A 16,457-nucleotide genomic window follows, 5' to 3' on the forward strand; every position below is an offset into this window, starting at 1 on the left:
TGAACACAAGGTTTAAGTCACTCAAAGGCATGGAGCTACGTTGACTGAATTATGACTTGGTTTTTGTAGGTATTATGCCGTGCATGCACTTGTCGATATTCAGTGTTTCAAAATCAGGCTCTTTTAAAATACATTTATATTTATATGTGTATAGCTTTTTAAAATATTTATAGCTATTTATAAATATTTAGAGATTCTTGCCTTTACCTACCTCAATCATGAAGAATTACAATTTATATATATTTAAAATCATGGTTTTACAATGACACTTTTATGTCTATGATGATGTTTTTGTCACATGTTTAGGCACTAGCACTTTAAATTGCGAATGCACTCCGCATGCACATCATGTCATCAAGGCCTCTTCAGGCCGAATTGCGTTAGCGTGGTGGTGTAAGGTCTCCAATAAATATTATTTGTACCAACAAGTATGGGTCCGCATTCATTTGTTCCCCTTTGAAGACTGGGAATAACACAGGCGACGTCTGCAGCAATAAGTATACCAAGTTGGATTCGTCTGTAATTGCAGAACCCCTCGCTCGTTTTGGGCCGTGCGGTAGGAAGCAATTTCCGTCATTTTCTGGAAAAAACATTATCTTCTTGTCAAGGGGTAGCCGCGGTTGCCCCAGGACAGTGAAACACTCCCACCATCTGTGTGTACGACGGAACTCATGTCGAAGGACTTGAGTGATGCCAGCAACACACGAAGGTAGGGATCCACTGAGATTCTGGTGAGGGAGTGTGCACGAGACAAGCACCGGCATTCATCCAATTGTTTGTACAAATATTGACATTGCCCTGAATAACACATAATGACTGCCGACGCGCTGCGGAGTAGAGAGGCAGCAGCCAATGAAATGTTTGATGACTCCCCAAGCAGGGACTTATCTGGCAGCTTACAAGCAAGTGCCGTTCAAGGAGGGAACTCTAATGCAAAGGATCTACTTAAAATTCTAGAAAAGCTCATGAAGAGTGAACAATCAAAGTGGTGGGAGCATAAATCACTATGAGGATACTTAGAGGTTGGTAGGATACCCAGGGGGTTGAGACTTATGCTGGCGCCAAGCTACAAAAACCCCCGATCCCAGAATGTCATCTGAATGGGCTGAATGCAACTTAGATACATCTCGCAAGTTGGTTCAAATCCTAGTCAAATATGCCGAAAGCGACCGCATTGATTTACAAACTGAAATAGATGACGTTAATGAAGAATTACGTAAATTGGAAGTTATGAAGAAATAACTAAATTGGAAGTCACCAGTGTGATTAAAAAGTACTGTGAGGACATCCTGATAAGTCTGCAGAGGAAGGAGGAAGTCATCAAAAAACATAAAGCCTTTAAGTTCCAACGAGATAAGTTGGATAATGAGAACGGTCAGGTTTTTACGTTCTCTAAAAAGAATGACTTTGTGCAAGCCTTGAGAAATAAGGTCCTCATCAGATCTCTCTAGCTAGAGCGAGTGCTAAAACGCAACTGTCCACTTCAGCGTCGGATATCAGTTCTGCCACAGAAAGTGAATTGTGTAGTGAACAGGGCGAAGGCGGTCTAAAGCTGGCGTTTCCAAAACTCTAACTGGCTCAGGAAGTGGATCGCCTTCGGCAAGACAGAAGACAAACTCTTCACCCCATGTCCCCAATGTAAAATCCAACAAAGACGCAATCAAAAGCGTCGGGAGAGATCCCAATAATGCCGGAAACGGCAAGCCAACCAACAAGAAATCCACAAACAACAGGTGGAAGTGCAACTAATCAGGAACAACAGTAACAGTGACTCCCAAACGTTCATCAACTTATCCACCATAACCCTGAGTGAGGCAGAGAGACAACTACTAGCCCTAGGGTTATCATATTGCCCGGCGAGCAATTTTAATTATTCACAGACGCGCATCGACATATATAGGTTTATACGCAAACGCAAACTGGGCAAATATCATCTTATGCAGGAAACTCACAAGAAAACTCTGCCAGCAGAGGGGCCATCTGTGACAAAAAGTCCACCTATGTTAACAGCAGCAGATGTTGATTTACTCAAAGATCTCCAGCAACTACAAAACGAAGATAACAGTGCTAGAATTGGATCTATTGATATCTTGCCTGAAACTGGGGAGACAATACTTACCAAGTTCAGACTCAAGTCTATGTTTTACCTTATTATGTTGCATGATGGTCTTAATATTTTCAGCAAGCAGGTGACCAATGAACTTAAGAAACTATACTATAAAACATCTCAAGCTCGCAAAAAATACACTCATCAAAACAACTTGTACTTCCAATTGATGAAAAAATTGCAATCTCACGATCAAATCATTATTCGTGAATCTGATAAAGGAGGGAATATTGTGATAGTGCCGCGCGACCTGTACATGGAGGAAGCCTTTAAACAACTAAATGACAGGGACTGTTACAGGAGAAGTAACATTCAAGGAGTAAAAAATTATTGGAATGATTTTTACGCTAAACTTCTTGCCTGGAAGAGCACTGGCCTGTTGAATAATGTCAAGTTTAAGTTCTCAAAAAATGACCACCCTGTAATTCCCGTGATTTACTTCATTTCGAAGATTCAGAAGGATGCATCAAGATCACCCGGCAGGCCAATCATCTCTGCTCGCAATATCCTGTTGGAAAATACTTTACACTACATTTTTTTTTTCAGGAGTACGTATGACAACTACCGACTTTTATACGGACACTAGTGAGTTTTTTAAGAAACATCAATGATTAGAAATGGGACTCAGATTGTGTACTGATTTCTCTTGATTTTTCATCACTTTACACTAGTATCCATCATCAAGATGGAGTAAAGGCGGTGGAGCACTATTGGGTACTAGACAAATGTTCTTGTACTGACACAACAAATTGCTGGTAAACATGATTACGATATGTTTGAAAAAGAACTACTTTCAATTCCAGAATCAGATCTTTCACCAGACCAGAGGCGTAGCAATGGGGGCATGTTTTTCACACAGTTATGCCTGCCTCTATATGGGACTCTGGGAGAAATACGTTCTTAAGGTTAAATATGGTGATGTTCTGTGAAATCATGTTTTAATTTGGCACAGGTACATTGCTGATTTGTTCGTGATTTGGAGAGGCACGGAGGAGAGTGCCCTCCATTTCATTGAACATATCAATGTAAATAGCCGAAATGTGCACTTTACAGCCCATATTAGTAAACTGTCAGTATGTTTTCTGGATGCTGAGATCTTTGTAGCTAATGACAGATTAGAAACCAAATTGAATAGAAAGCCAACAACAGGTAACACACTACTGCATGCCACCAGCCACCATCCCAGACATCTCATTCACAGCATTCCCATTCTCATTCAATGCAATCAAAAAAACAAGAAGACTCCACAGATCTGAGTTGTTGAGCAATAGAGCTAGCTCAGGTAAAAATACTAGTGATCTTTCAGACCAACCCACCAGATTAATCCTAACGTTTAATAGTCAACACCAGACATTACGTAGGATTATGAATAATAATTGGCCCCTGGTCCTCCGTGATCTTGTACTGGGAGATAAAATGCAAAAAAATCCTAACATCACTTTTAGGAAAGGAAGATCGAAGGGTGATACCCTGGTTAGCAGTAGCCCAGAGATAAGACCTGTTAAAACTTGGTTAAGTTCTAGAAAAGGGTTTGTAAATTGTACGTTGTGTCGGGCTTGCAGATTTGGGGATAAAAAAATGACTTATAAAACCCCATTCAAGGCGGAACCCGTGCCTATAACAAAAATGCTTAACTGCAAAACAGAATATGCAGTGTATGTGCTGGATTGCTTGTGTGGCCTGCAACATACCCGGTCACAAGACACTTTAAGGACTACCACAACAATAATTTAGAACGGCTGAAATACTTTTCTGTGGATGCAGTCCCAGCACTCAGGCAGGGTGGTAACTGGGAAACCTTATTACGCAAACTGGAAACCAAGTATATAATAGAGCTGGATAATAAAATGCCACAGGTCCATAATTCTAGTGAAGACTTCTTTACCTGCCTTTGACACTTTTCGTTCCAACTGTTTTGCAATTCCATCTGCTGAACTGCTCTAGTATTTTAGTCTCTACATATATTTTCACATTTATGCACTTTACGAACCATTGAGGTTTATTATGGTGGCACTTATCTAGCACAAGCCCTTTTTCTGTAGACATATCAGTATATGCAAGGCCCACTTGGGTTGAATTGTTTGACATTGCACATAGGTATAAGCAAGTGACCTGAAAACTTGTGAACACACAGTTCAGGTTTCTCAAAGGCATGGCGCTACGTTGACTGAATTATGTCTTCGTTTTTGAAGGGATTATGCCGTGAATGCACTTGTCCATATTCAGTGGTTTAAAATCTGTCTCTTGTTTAAATGCATGTATATTTATATGTGAATTGCCTTTTTTTTTTTTTTTGAAAACCTTTATTGAACAGAGAAAGCTCACAAATACGGGCCTACAACCCACCAGGGCTGGCCACCACATAGCAAAAACAGCAGGAAACATATATCAGGTGTCACAATATACAAAGGCAACAAATCAGGGGAAAGAACAAGCATCTTAGAGCAATCTCAGGAGCAAACAAATAGAAAGGTAGTTTTCTTTTTAAAGAACGGGTTTGGGAGGTCAGGAGCCTGGCGGGCCATAACACAAGCCAGAGGGGCGGGGTCGCGGCGGGCAGCAACGCAGCGATCTTAAAAACACAGGAGAAATAAATACGACAGAGGTATACCAATGAGTACCGGGCAAAACAACGGGTAGAAGGAAAAGCAATTGTGCACACAATCCACTGCCCGCCCACCGCAGCCACCACCCGTCCCACCGATCAGCACAATAAAGGACCCAAATACCAAAACGATACGAAATGCACCCCCAAGTAGAAGAAAACCCCACAAAAGGGGGGGAGGGGGAAGGGAAAGGGGGAAAAAGGAAAAGGAAGGGACCCCAACCCAACCACCCGCCCCCAGGTGACAAAGCAGGAAAAACAAAATTCCGGTACAAATCGACCACAAAATAGGAAGACAAACATAACAAATCACCATCTTTGTAATACCGGAAAAATACACCAGAAAGACACCCGGGGGACAGACGGCGATACAGAGCCCCGAAAAAGGGGATACACAAGGGCCATAGAACCGAGCAGGGAGAAAAAAGGAGGAGAGAAAAGACCCCTCCAAAAACAACAACAGACCCTCCCACCCACCCCACAAGCCCTCCCTACACCCCTGCAGAGGGCTACGGCCTACCCCCCGGCAGCGTGCCTGTCGCCCTAAATAGAACCCGAAATATAGAAGAAAAGGAACAGGGTAGAAACAAAGACATAAGGGAAGGGGCAGGGGAAAGGAAGGAACAACGCACACGGGGGAGGGCGAAAAATCAGTATCATCTGCTTCCATCCCGCCACCTGCTACAAGGGAAGGGTATAGCCCATGGGAAGTTAACGATATTAGGAAAGGTTTCAGGAGTCCCATAAAATTACACGAACATCACAACAGCACTTGTCAATCACATAACAAAGAAACCAGACTACCGCATATAAAAGTCGTTTCAGCCCTGTCCGCTTCTGTCCAAGGTTGTAACCATCCGAACAAACAAAGAGCAAACGATGAGGGACACAGGGCTCAGGAGAAAATTTCGCGGCAGTCCAAAGAAGAAACTTGAAAGAAGATATTGAAGATCCAGGAAAGACACAGTACAACAATCGTATCGTCGACAGAGTTCCAAGGACAGTTCGAACGAGGCAGGCCCAGCCGGGCCGGAACATACTTCTCGGTCGGGGAGTCGACGCGAAGAGAGACTGGAAGGATCGTCGAGGCCAGGCCAGGATACAAGCGGACCGTAGCCCAGTGGCCGAGGCAACCAGACAGGATAACGAGGGGCGTCGGAGACTCTCCGAGCCAAGGATGCGGTCCCCGCCGGGGGCACAGAGTCCAGGAGCACATCAGTCGCGATCATCAACGAGGAGGCCAAATCCGATGACGGGGGCCCGCATTGTTCAAAATGAGGGTCCGCCCCCACAGTGGAGACAGACGCAGCCACGGTAGTCCGCCAGGAGTTCAGTGCATCCAGGACAACTCGAAGCGCAGGAAACTCTTTACAAGATCCGACATCCGGGCCATGCGGCGGGCCCCCAGTGCTCGCCCGGGCCCGGCAAAGACTCCCAGGGCCGGCCGCCATCTTAAGAGCCCAGCAAGTCCCCGGTCGTCGGGAACCCCGGCCGGGGTGACACCAGAGCAAAAGGAGGTCAGCCGGACTGCGGCAGGGCGCCCCAAGGCAGGAAGGAGAGCCACCAGAAGAAGGATGTCCGTCGGTCCCCCCGTACCGCCGGCCCCGTTCTCCGAGCCCGGGCGGAAAAATTCAAAATGGCCGGGCCGGGGAACAGAAGGGGGACCCAACCAGACAATTGAGTAGGCTCTCCCGCGAGGAGCAGCGTTCGTACCTCTGGGCCCAGGCCAGTCGGGTCCGTCAAGGGGCACAGCCGGCCAATTCGCACATCAGCCTCCGCGTCCAACTCCACAGCGCCAGCAAGGGCCGACCAACACGTTCCGTCACGGCCCAGCGTAGCAAGGAGGCCCGGCCAGACCGCCCCGGAGGCTCCGAGCGGGATCACTGCACAGGATCGACGGCACTCAGGATCACCGGAGCAACGGGTAAGTGTCCGCTAGGTGACTGAAGTACCGAAACACAGCAAGGAGGGCTTCCCGGGGCAGGAGCAATACAGGATAAATGAAGATAAACAGGCGGCTGGACGGAGCCGAGCTAAAACGCGGCCATCACGGTCGCGAGCTAGGCTCCTCCCCCGTGAATTGCCTTTTTAAATATTTATAGCTATTTATAAATATTTAGAGATTCTTGCTTTTACTTACCTCAATCATGAAGAATTCCAATATACATATATTTAAAAGTATTGTTTTACAATGACTCTTTCATGTCTGTAATGATGTTTTTGTCACATGTTTAGGCACTAGCACTTTAAATGTTGAAGGCACTCCGCATGCTGGTCATATGATCAAGGCCTCTTCTGGCTAAAACGCGTCAGGGCGGTGGTGTAAGGGCTCCAATACTATTCCTTGCACCAACAAGTACAGGTCTGCACTCGTTTGTTCCCCTTGGAAGACTGGGAATAACACAGGCGAAGTCTGTAGCAATATATATATATATATATATATATATATATATATATATATATATATATATATATATATATATATATATATATATATATATTCTTTTTTTTTCTGCTAGATTTTCTGCCAATCCATGCAGAAATAACGAGCCACACCAGGTATGCAGGCAAGAAATGTTGCGGGTTTATTCAGGCAGACAGGTAAGACCCGTTACGATCTCGACTGAGATTATGGTCACATGACCATCCGAGAATTTCCCACACATTTAAAGTGACAGTGGAATCCACGACGCAGCGTGCATAGAAATAAAAGAAATATTGCCAAATCAAATCTTTTAAACATTGAATACATGTGTTTATTTTAAATAACCCTCATAATATTCCAAATGAGGATACATTGCGTGAGAAATAAAGTAATGAATGCATTCACATAATTAATAATTATTTAGGAGTAAATATGTTAAGTAATTGTCAGTTACATTTTAATATTATCACATCTGGTGAGGGGCTCACTCGTTCTGATGGGCAGTCTCAGAACTTACAGAAACAAAATATCCCATTGTTTGTGCATGCAGAGGTGCACAGACGTGTGGGTGGATCAAGGTACAGTACCTTACTGTATCATAAGGTGAGGTGGTGTCTGTAACGTGGAAGGTGAGTGGGTTTGTGATGGGACCAGTGGGGGTATAGATCGAAATTCAACCAGGTCGCCACAACATGTTGCTGAAGTGAGTCTATAGTAGAGACGGCCAGTGGGGACAGGCTGGTTCTCATGTGCTCATATAATTATTGTAGTGACAATCCTTCCAACCGGGTCAAGGTGGAGGTCTGTCAAAAAATAATTTAAAGCAAAGCAGATCAGCAACCAGCATAATGCAGAGTTCAAAACATATTAATATCAACACCCTCAACAGTTCTCACCTGTCAATTGAGGTTCCACCTAGTTCTATGATCATGCGTAAAAAGTATGTACTTAATTACTGTCTGAAGTTCTTATGTGATGCGCCCCCCAACGTGTGTTGAATTATACAATGCATTCTGATACATATATAAATTGACATGAAAAATCGGCAAAGTGAGTTAAAATAACAGTACAAGCTCTGTTAATGGTCAAACGGAAATTCATTTCTGGTGGTTGAGAAGCAAACTTATAACCTTATAGGTGTACATATAATTCTTCATCATTGTTCATGCCATCAGGGAACATACTGCCAGCCAGCAGCATCAGTCTAGATTCTAGTCTGCTTAGGGCCTGTAATCTGTTTTGACCCCTTGGGTTTCTGGCTACGGTGGCTAAGCAAAAGTATTTACCCTTGGTCAAATCCCCCTCATGTGTTTCACTGAAGTGTCTGGCAGTGCTATAGCTGATGTTACTGTTGGTCACCGCTCTCCAGTGCTCCAGGTTTCTCTTTTTTACTGGAAAGGTTGTGGAACCCACATACCACTTGTCGCAAGGACAAATTATGGCATACACTACGAAATCAGTATTGCAGTTAATATGTTTGCTGAAACGCCATTTCCTTCTTGCTCTCCTCAGTGATACTTCGCTTACAATATTGTCGTGACTGCAGGCCTTGCATTTGTTGCATTTCTAAAACCCTCCCTTCTGATCTAACCAAGTTTTTTTGGTCTTAGGTTGTAGATGACTATTGCCTAGGATGTCTTTAAGTGAAGTAGTTTTCCTGTATGTCACTGATGGTGATTGGCCCAATTTGTCTTTCAAGAGGGGGTCCTGTGTGAGAATGTGCCATCTTTTCTTGAGGATGTTCCTAAGGTGGTTGGTTTGTGTATTGTAGGTGGTATTAAACCTGACCGGTGTTTCTGAGTTGTCCTCTGTGTTGGTGCATCTAGGTGGCGAGTATAGTGCATCATGGTGGCTGATGGAGTCAGCTTTGGTTGCCCCTTTCTGCAACATTTTGACTGGGTAACCTCTATTCCTGAATCTTTGCATCATGTCCTGCCTGTTTTTCTGATATATATATTCACTGAAAAAACCCACAAGTTTCAGGCCTGATATAGTTAGGAATTAGCATTTAAAAAACCTTGGAAATTCACTGAAAAAAACATAGGTTTTAGGGGTGCTAGGGGGTGTTATAGTTAGCTGGACATTTCACTCATAAAAAACACCATTGAAATTCCTCCGATATAGTTAGTTGTACTTACTACATATCGCGTGCCTGCAATCCACTGCTGATGATGTCACATATTACATCATTAATGACATGGTCAGTGACATCCCTGATTACATCATCCAGTGAATGTGGTTTGCTTTGTTATTTAAATATGTATTATATATATAGCAATTTGCATTCAAGAATGAGTGGATATATAAATATAAATATCTGGATGGAGGATTTAGTAGCAGTGTGATTGACTATTTACTTGACTAATTTATAGTGTCTCACTGAATATATTGGATAGTGACTAAACTGTGTGAATATCTGTATTACTTTGTCAGTTGTTGTGTAAACTACTGCAACAGTTGGTTACTAGCTACTTGAACGTCTATATTAGTTATTGATTAGTTAACTGAGTATTTGTATGGGAGAGTGAATGTGTGTGTGGGTCGGTGGGGGGTGTGTGACTGCCCAAAGTTGTGTGAATAGTTGATTCAGTAGGTATATGACGTTAAGACTACATGTTATAACAGTTGCTTATGTGAGTGAATATCTTTATGTGTGTGGTGATGAGCAAATATATCTCTCAATGGTACATGTCCAACACAGTAGAAAAATTCAAGGAAGTGTATGTGACATTTGTTGTATACAAATAAGTATACATAAGACTCAATTATTGCATGAGTGACTGTATGGATACCTATATACTTGTAATAGTGATTTCATAACACACTAAGTATGAGTTACTATCTATATGAACAGGTGAAGTGGTGTTTGTATAAGTGTGTAGCTAAGTAAAAGTAATTATGATCCATTGTTTACATAAGTGAGTAAGATGACTTCATAAGTGATTACGATGTGTGCTGGTGTGTAATGTCGATATAGGTGTATAAGTATATTTGATAGTGTTCTATTGATCATTGACAGCATGTATGAGTGAATCTATAGGTAACTGATATGGTGTGTGTATAGATCTAGGAATCACTGAGTGGGTGTTTAGAAACTTGTATTGGTGTGTCAATGGTTTCAAATATTGCACTGTGTATTTTACAGTGAGTGATGAAAGGTTATACTAGTGTATGATGAGATGTATCCGATTGTCACGTGGATGATGTAATCAGTGATGTCATCAGTGATGTTATTTGAGATGTCTCTGACCTTGTCATGAATGATGTAATATGTGACATCATCAGCAGTGGATTGCGGGGCGCGCAAGATGTAGTTAGTACAACTAACTATATCGGAGGAATTTCAATGGTTTTGCATGACTGAAATGTCCAGCTAAATATAACACCCTTAAAACCTATGGTTTGTTCAGTGAATTTCTTATGTTTTTTAAATGCTAATTCCTAACTATATAAGACTTGAAATCTATGGTTTTTTTATTGAATTTCAAAGATTTATTAAATGTTAATTCCTAACTATTTCAAGCCAGAAACCTATGGTTTTTTTAGGGAATTTCAAAGGTTTTTTAAATGCTAATTCCTAACTATATCAAGCCTGAAACCTATGTTTTTTTCAGTGAATTTCAAAGGTTTTTTAAATGCTAATTCCTAACTATAACATGTCTGAAACCTATGGTTTTTCAGCGAATTTCAAAGGTTTTTTTAAATGCTAATTCCGAACTATAGCATATCTAAAACCTATGTTTTTTCCAGTGAATTTCAAAGGTTTTGTCAATGACAGTTTTTAAATGTATTAATTCTTATATTTATTTTTTTGATACTGATTTACAACATTTTTTTAACTATTTATTTTTAGATATTTTATTTTTTAAATTACATTATACATCACATTACAAAATATACTTTCTCAGAATGAAATACTTTAGTTTAAATACTTTGCAAATAGGCAATAGAGTTTTAAGAACAGTAGTTACAGTTGTTACAATGGGCAACACAATTTCAAACACAATGCAACATTGAGATGAATGGGAATTTCTAGTTAAATGCAATTAGTTACTTTATGGATTACTTTTCTAACCACAGGACTGGATCCTAGATTCAGTCCTGGGACATAGCCTGTAAACATTTGAGTAAAATCGTTTTGGTTACAGTGTTGTTTTTAAGGAATATTATTGTATTTTAAAAATTGACAGAAACTTTTGCACATAGAATCACCAATGTTATCCTTTGGGAGGAAATTCACTTAGCAAGTAAGTAGTGTTATCGTTACTTTTTCTAACTCAGTGGTAGACCCTGGATCCAGCACTGGTGCATCTCCTGTAAACGGTTGAAAGAATGCGTTTAAGTCATACAGGCGATTTTTAAGGAATATTTGTAGTTTATGAAAATAGACACGTTGACACTTTTCTGATGAAAACCAGACAATGGATTCCTATGGAAGGAAATACAAGTTACTGGTAAGTATGGTTATAATTACTTTTTAGGGTCAGTGCTAGGCTAAAAGATGCCGCACTGGGTTCTCTCCTGATAACAGGTTAGTAAATCGGAATTCGTAGTTCAGCTGATTTTAGAGGAATATTTGTACAATGGTGAAGGAAGTGTGTGGGGCCTGCAGTGACATGTGTGCAAACATGCCCTGTGGCGCGTTTTAAGTTGAGGAATTAATTCCTCTTCTATCCTGCGGTCCCCTGGGGCCAACTAGCCCACCAGGTACCTCCAGTATGCGCAAGGGAGCTGCAATGCTGAGAGGTATTCAGAGGCCACACCCCTTTTTACAACACTCTGCAACACAGCTCCCTAGTGCTTACTGGAGTTACCTGGTGGACTAGTTGCCCCCTAGGTGACCTCTGGATTGAAGAGGAATTAATTCCCCAACTTAAAACATGCCACAGGGCGTGTTTGCACACATATCATCTCAGGCCCCGCCCCCTACCTTCACCACTGTGCAAACGCGTCACGTGGCATGCTTAAAGTTGGGGGATTAAGTCCGCTTGAATCCTTAGGTCCCCTGGCGGCCAACTAGCCCACCAGGTACCTCCAATATTCGCCAGGGAGCTGCGTTACAGAGAAGTGTTCAGAGGCCTCGCCCTTTTTTACAACACTCTGCAACGCAGCTCTGTGGTGCTTAGTGGAGGTACCTGGTGGGCTAGTTAGCCCCCAGGGGACTTCTGGATTGAAGAGGAATTAATTCCCCAACTTAAAACACACCTCAGGGCGTGTTTGCACACATATAACCTTAGGACCTGCCTCTTACCTTCACCATTGTGCAAACGCGCCCGGTGGCCCGCTTCAATGAAGCAAAGCAGTTTGCAATGGCAGGGTGGGAGCCACGAGGCTCCCGCCCTGCCATTGCAAACAGCAGTATCCCGGGGGTGGGCACCCTGGGACACTGCAGGAGCTGGCCCTGGGGGGGTGGTGATCCCCAGGGCCATGGAGGGCTCAAGGAGTGGGGCCGTGCAGCCCCCCTCCCACATTTGTTTGAAGGCCCGGGGGTGGTTGTCCCTGGGACTTGGGTGGCCTCAGAGCCCCCACACCCATTTTTTGTAGCCCCGGCAGGTGGCGGTCCCCGGGCTAGGGGGGCCTGAGAGCCCTCCACCCAAATTGAATAAGCCGCAGGGGTGGCGGTCCCCGGGGCTAGGGGGGCCTGAGAGCCCCCCCACCCACATTGAATAAGCCCTGGAGGAGGCGGTCCCCGGGGCTGGGGGGTCCTGAGAGCCCTCCACCCACATTGAATAAGCCCCGGAGGTGGCGGTCCCCGGGGCTGGAGGGTCCTGAGAGCCCTCCACCCAAATTGAATAAGCCACAGGGGGTGGTGGTCCCCGGGGCTGGGGGGCCTGAGAGCCCCCCACCCACATTAAATAAGCTCCCGGGGTGGTGGTCCCCAGGGCTGGGGGGGCCTGAGAGCCCTCTCCACCCAAATTGAATAAGCTCCGGGGTTGGCCTTCCCCGGGGCTGGGGAGCCTGAGAGCCCCCCACCCAAATTCAATAACCCCCGGGGTGGTGGTCCCCGGGGCTGGGGTGGCCCCTTTGGGCCCCCATTACAATTAAAACATTGCCCCCGGGATTTGGCCCACCCGGGGGCTAAATAGTAACGAAGCGCGGGAGCCCAGGCTTTGTTTTTGTTTTTTTCATTTCGGCCGAAACTCGCGCTGGGTACGTGAATCTCACGCTGGGTGCGTGAATCTCGACTTTATATTTTTTTATGCTTTTTTTGGCCCAGGGGGTCCTTTTGGGACCCCCTGAGCAGGCCTAGGGGGTCAGGGTGTTTCTACCCTGCCCCCTATTCGCGTTTTGCTATGTTTTTTCTTTGGCTTCTTGTGCCTCGGTTCTACCAAGGCACAAGATGGCTGCCAACACTTCCTGATTTTGACTGTTGACTGCCAATTAGCATGCAGCTTGTGCACGGCAGGGTGTCTCAAGCTCGCAAAAAATACACTCATCAAAACAACTTGTACTTCCAATTGATGAAAAAATTGCAATCTCACGATCAAATCATTATTCGTGAATCTGATAAAGGAGGGAATATTGTGATATTGCTGCATGACCGGTACATGGAGGAAGCCTTTAAACAACTAAATGACAGGGTTGTTACAGGAGAAGCAACATTCAAGGAGTAAAAACATATTGGAATGATTTTTACGCTAAACTTCTTGCCTGGAAGAGCCCTGGCCTGTTGAATAATATTGAGTTTAAGTTCTCAAAGAATGACCTACAGTAGCTCTCCCTAGCGAGGGCTCTGGGGCTGCGAGCTGCTGAGGGAAAGGTGTAAGCACAAACCCATGCGCATTGATTGATTTTAGCCTTGTAAAACTTATAATTGAAGCATTTATAGCGTTTTTAGAATTTTACCGCACTTGTGTTCTGGGGGCTGTTTTAGGAAGGGGAATTTATTAGAAAGGCACACTGACACTCTTTACACCCTACCTCTCTTATTGGAGCCTCAATCCGCCTCAATCCGCTTTGCAGGATCTTTCACTCGGCGGTGGGCGCCATCTTGGGTGAGGAAGGCGAGGTCAGCGCTCAAGTCGGGCCGGCCTCCCGCCCTCCCACAGTATTTAGACGCGCCCTGCCCAGCGCTCCCTGCCCTACAGTAGCTCTCCCTAGCGAGGGCTCTGGGGCTGCGAGCTGCTGAGGGAAAGGTGTAAGCACAAACCCATGCGCATTGATTGATTTTAGCCTTGTAAAACTTATAATTGAAGCATTTATAGCGTTTTTAGAATTTTACCGCACTTGTGTTCTGGGGGCTGTTTTAGGAAGGGGAATTTATTAGAAAGGCACACTGACACTCTTTACACCCTACCTCTCTTATTGGAGCCTCAATCCGCCTCAATCCGCTTTGCAGGATCTTTCACTCGGCGGTGGGCGCCATCTTGGGTGAGGAAGGCGAGGTCAGCGCTCAAGTCGGGCCGGCCTCCCACCCTCCTCCGCCCTATAATATGTGTCATCCGTTCAGACGGCGCAGCGGGCTGGCGCAGCGGGCGCGCCGGAAGCGCGCCAAAGTCGTGCCAAAGTCCTGCCCGTCTGCGCCCGTCCGCGCCAGCACGTGCCCAGGGCTCAGTCCCTCGGCACATACTCTTATCTCCTATTCACGCTCCGCCTTACTGCATTTGCGAGAACCACTGTGCCCTTCACATACCATGCTAAATTGTAATAATGCTCCCATATCCTGCCCCCATTGCTCTCTGGCTTTGGACTCCCTGGACTCATGTACAGACAGCATGTCATCCACTTTTTGGAATTTCTCTTCCCCTACGCACACTTTACCTTCCACCTTGCACAATCCCTCACCTGCTCTGAGCTTCATTAGTATTAACTGTCGGTCTCTCTCAAAACATAAGAGAGACATTTTCGACCTTTTGGAGACTGCTAATCCTGCTGCCATGTTTATCACCGAAACTTGGCTCAATGACACCTCTGGCCCCGACATCGCCATGGCTCTTCCCAATGACTACACCTATGTGGGACGAAATCGAGCGCTTAAAGACGGCGGGGGAATTGCCATCATCTTCAAGAGAGTATTCTCTTGTAAATGGGAAGACTTAGATTTCCCTGACTGTGAAGCTGGCCTTTTTAAATTAACTCTTTCTCCTCAATTTACCCTTACTGGCACCCTGATTTATCGCCCGCCAGGTTCGGCCAGCTGCTGGGCCGCCTCATTTCCTGATCTTATCGCCCCTTTTTTAGCACAATCTACCAACTTCACTATTGTAGGGGATTTAAATATTCACTTTAATTCTGTGTCCTGTGCCATTTCCAAACGCCTTATTCAGGATCTTGAAGCCTTAGATCTGCACCTTTTTAACTCCGACCCTACTCATAAGGCCGGTAATCTTCTAGATCCCATCATCTCCAATTTGATTAACATCTCCTATCAATCCTCTATCCCGGTTCTCTGGTCAGATCATTTTATTGTTAATTTCTCGATTACAACGTGCGAAGCTGTTTCATTTAGGCCTGACCCTCCCCACAAAGCCAGTAGGAACTGGAAACGCTTAGATCTAAATAAACTAAACTCTCTCCTTGCCAGTTCCAAACCTTCGGTTTCCAACCTGACTATCAAAGAGCTACCGGTGGTTAGATCATGGCTAACTACTGCTTTGGACTCCTGCCTTCCTACACAAAAAAACAAATCTCAAATTCACCACCCCCCGGCACCCTGGTTTAATGATTCCCTCCGTTCTGAAAAATCCAATTGCAAAAAATTGGAACGAATTTGGCGTTCAAATTATAATCCTGAGCATAAAGTAAATTATAGGTCAGCTCTTAAAACCTACCATGCGGCATGTGATACCGCTAGAGCTAACTTTGCTAACAGCACCATACTTACAGCTCAAAACAGACCCAAGGCCTTGTTTAAAATAGTCAAGGAGCTCTCAGGTGCTTCCTCTGTTCCCAAGGATCCCTGCCTAGACACGGCCCAGTGTAATGCTCTAGCCAACTTTTTTTGTGCAAAAATTGATAAAATCTATGCGAATTTTAACCCTACTCCAGCCGCCTCAACTCACGCTGCTCAAACCCCTTGCTACTTTCCTCCGGTTACGACGCCTTGCTCGCTGCCTACTACCACCCCACTTCATGCTTGGGACCCTATTTCCCCCGCGCTTCTAAAAAAGTATCTTCAGGACATCAAATCTGGCTCCCCCCTTGACCCTCTGCCCCCTCAAGTTTTGAGTTCCCTTGACCCAGCCTTACTCCACATTATTTTGGACGTCCTGAATGCTTCCCTCACAGAAGCAATTGTCCCAAACGAATGGAAACACGCAATGGTGGTACCATTACTAAAGAAGGCTAACGCAGACCCCAATAATCCTTCCAATTTCCGC

Source organism: Lissotriton helveticus, chromosome 3_1, assembly GCF_964261635.1.
Source record: "Lissotriton helveticus chromosome 3_1, aLisHel1.1, whole genome shotgun sequence".
NCBI classification, from domain to species: Eukaryota; Metazoa; Chordata; class Amphibia; order Caudata; family Salamandridae; genus Lissotriton; species Lissotriton helveticus.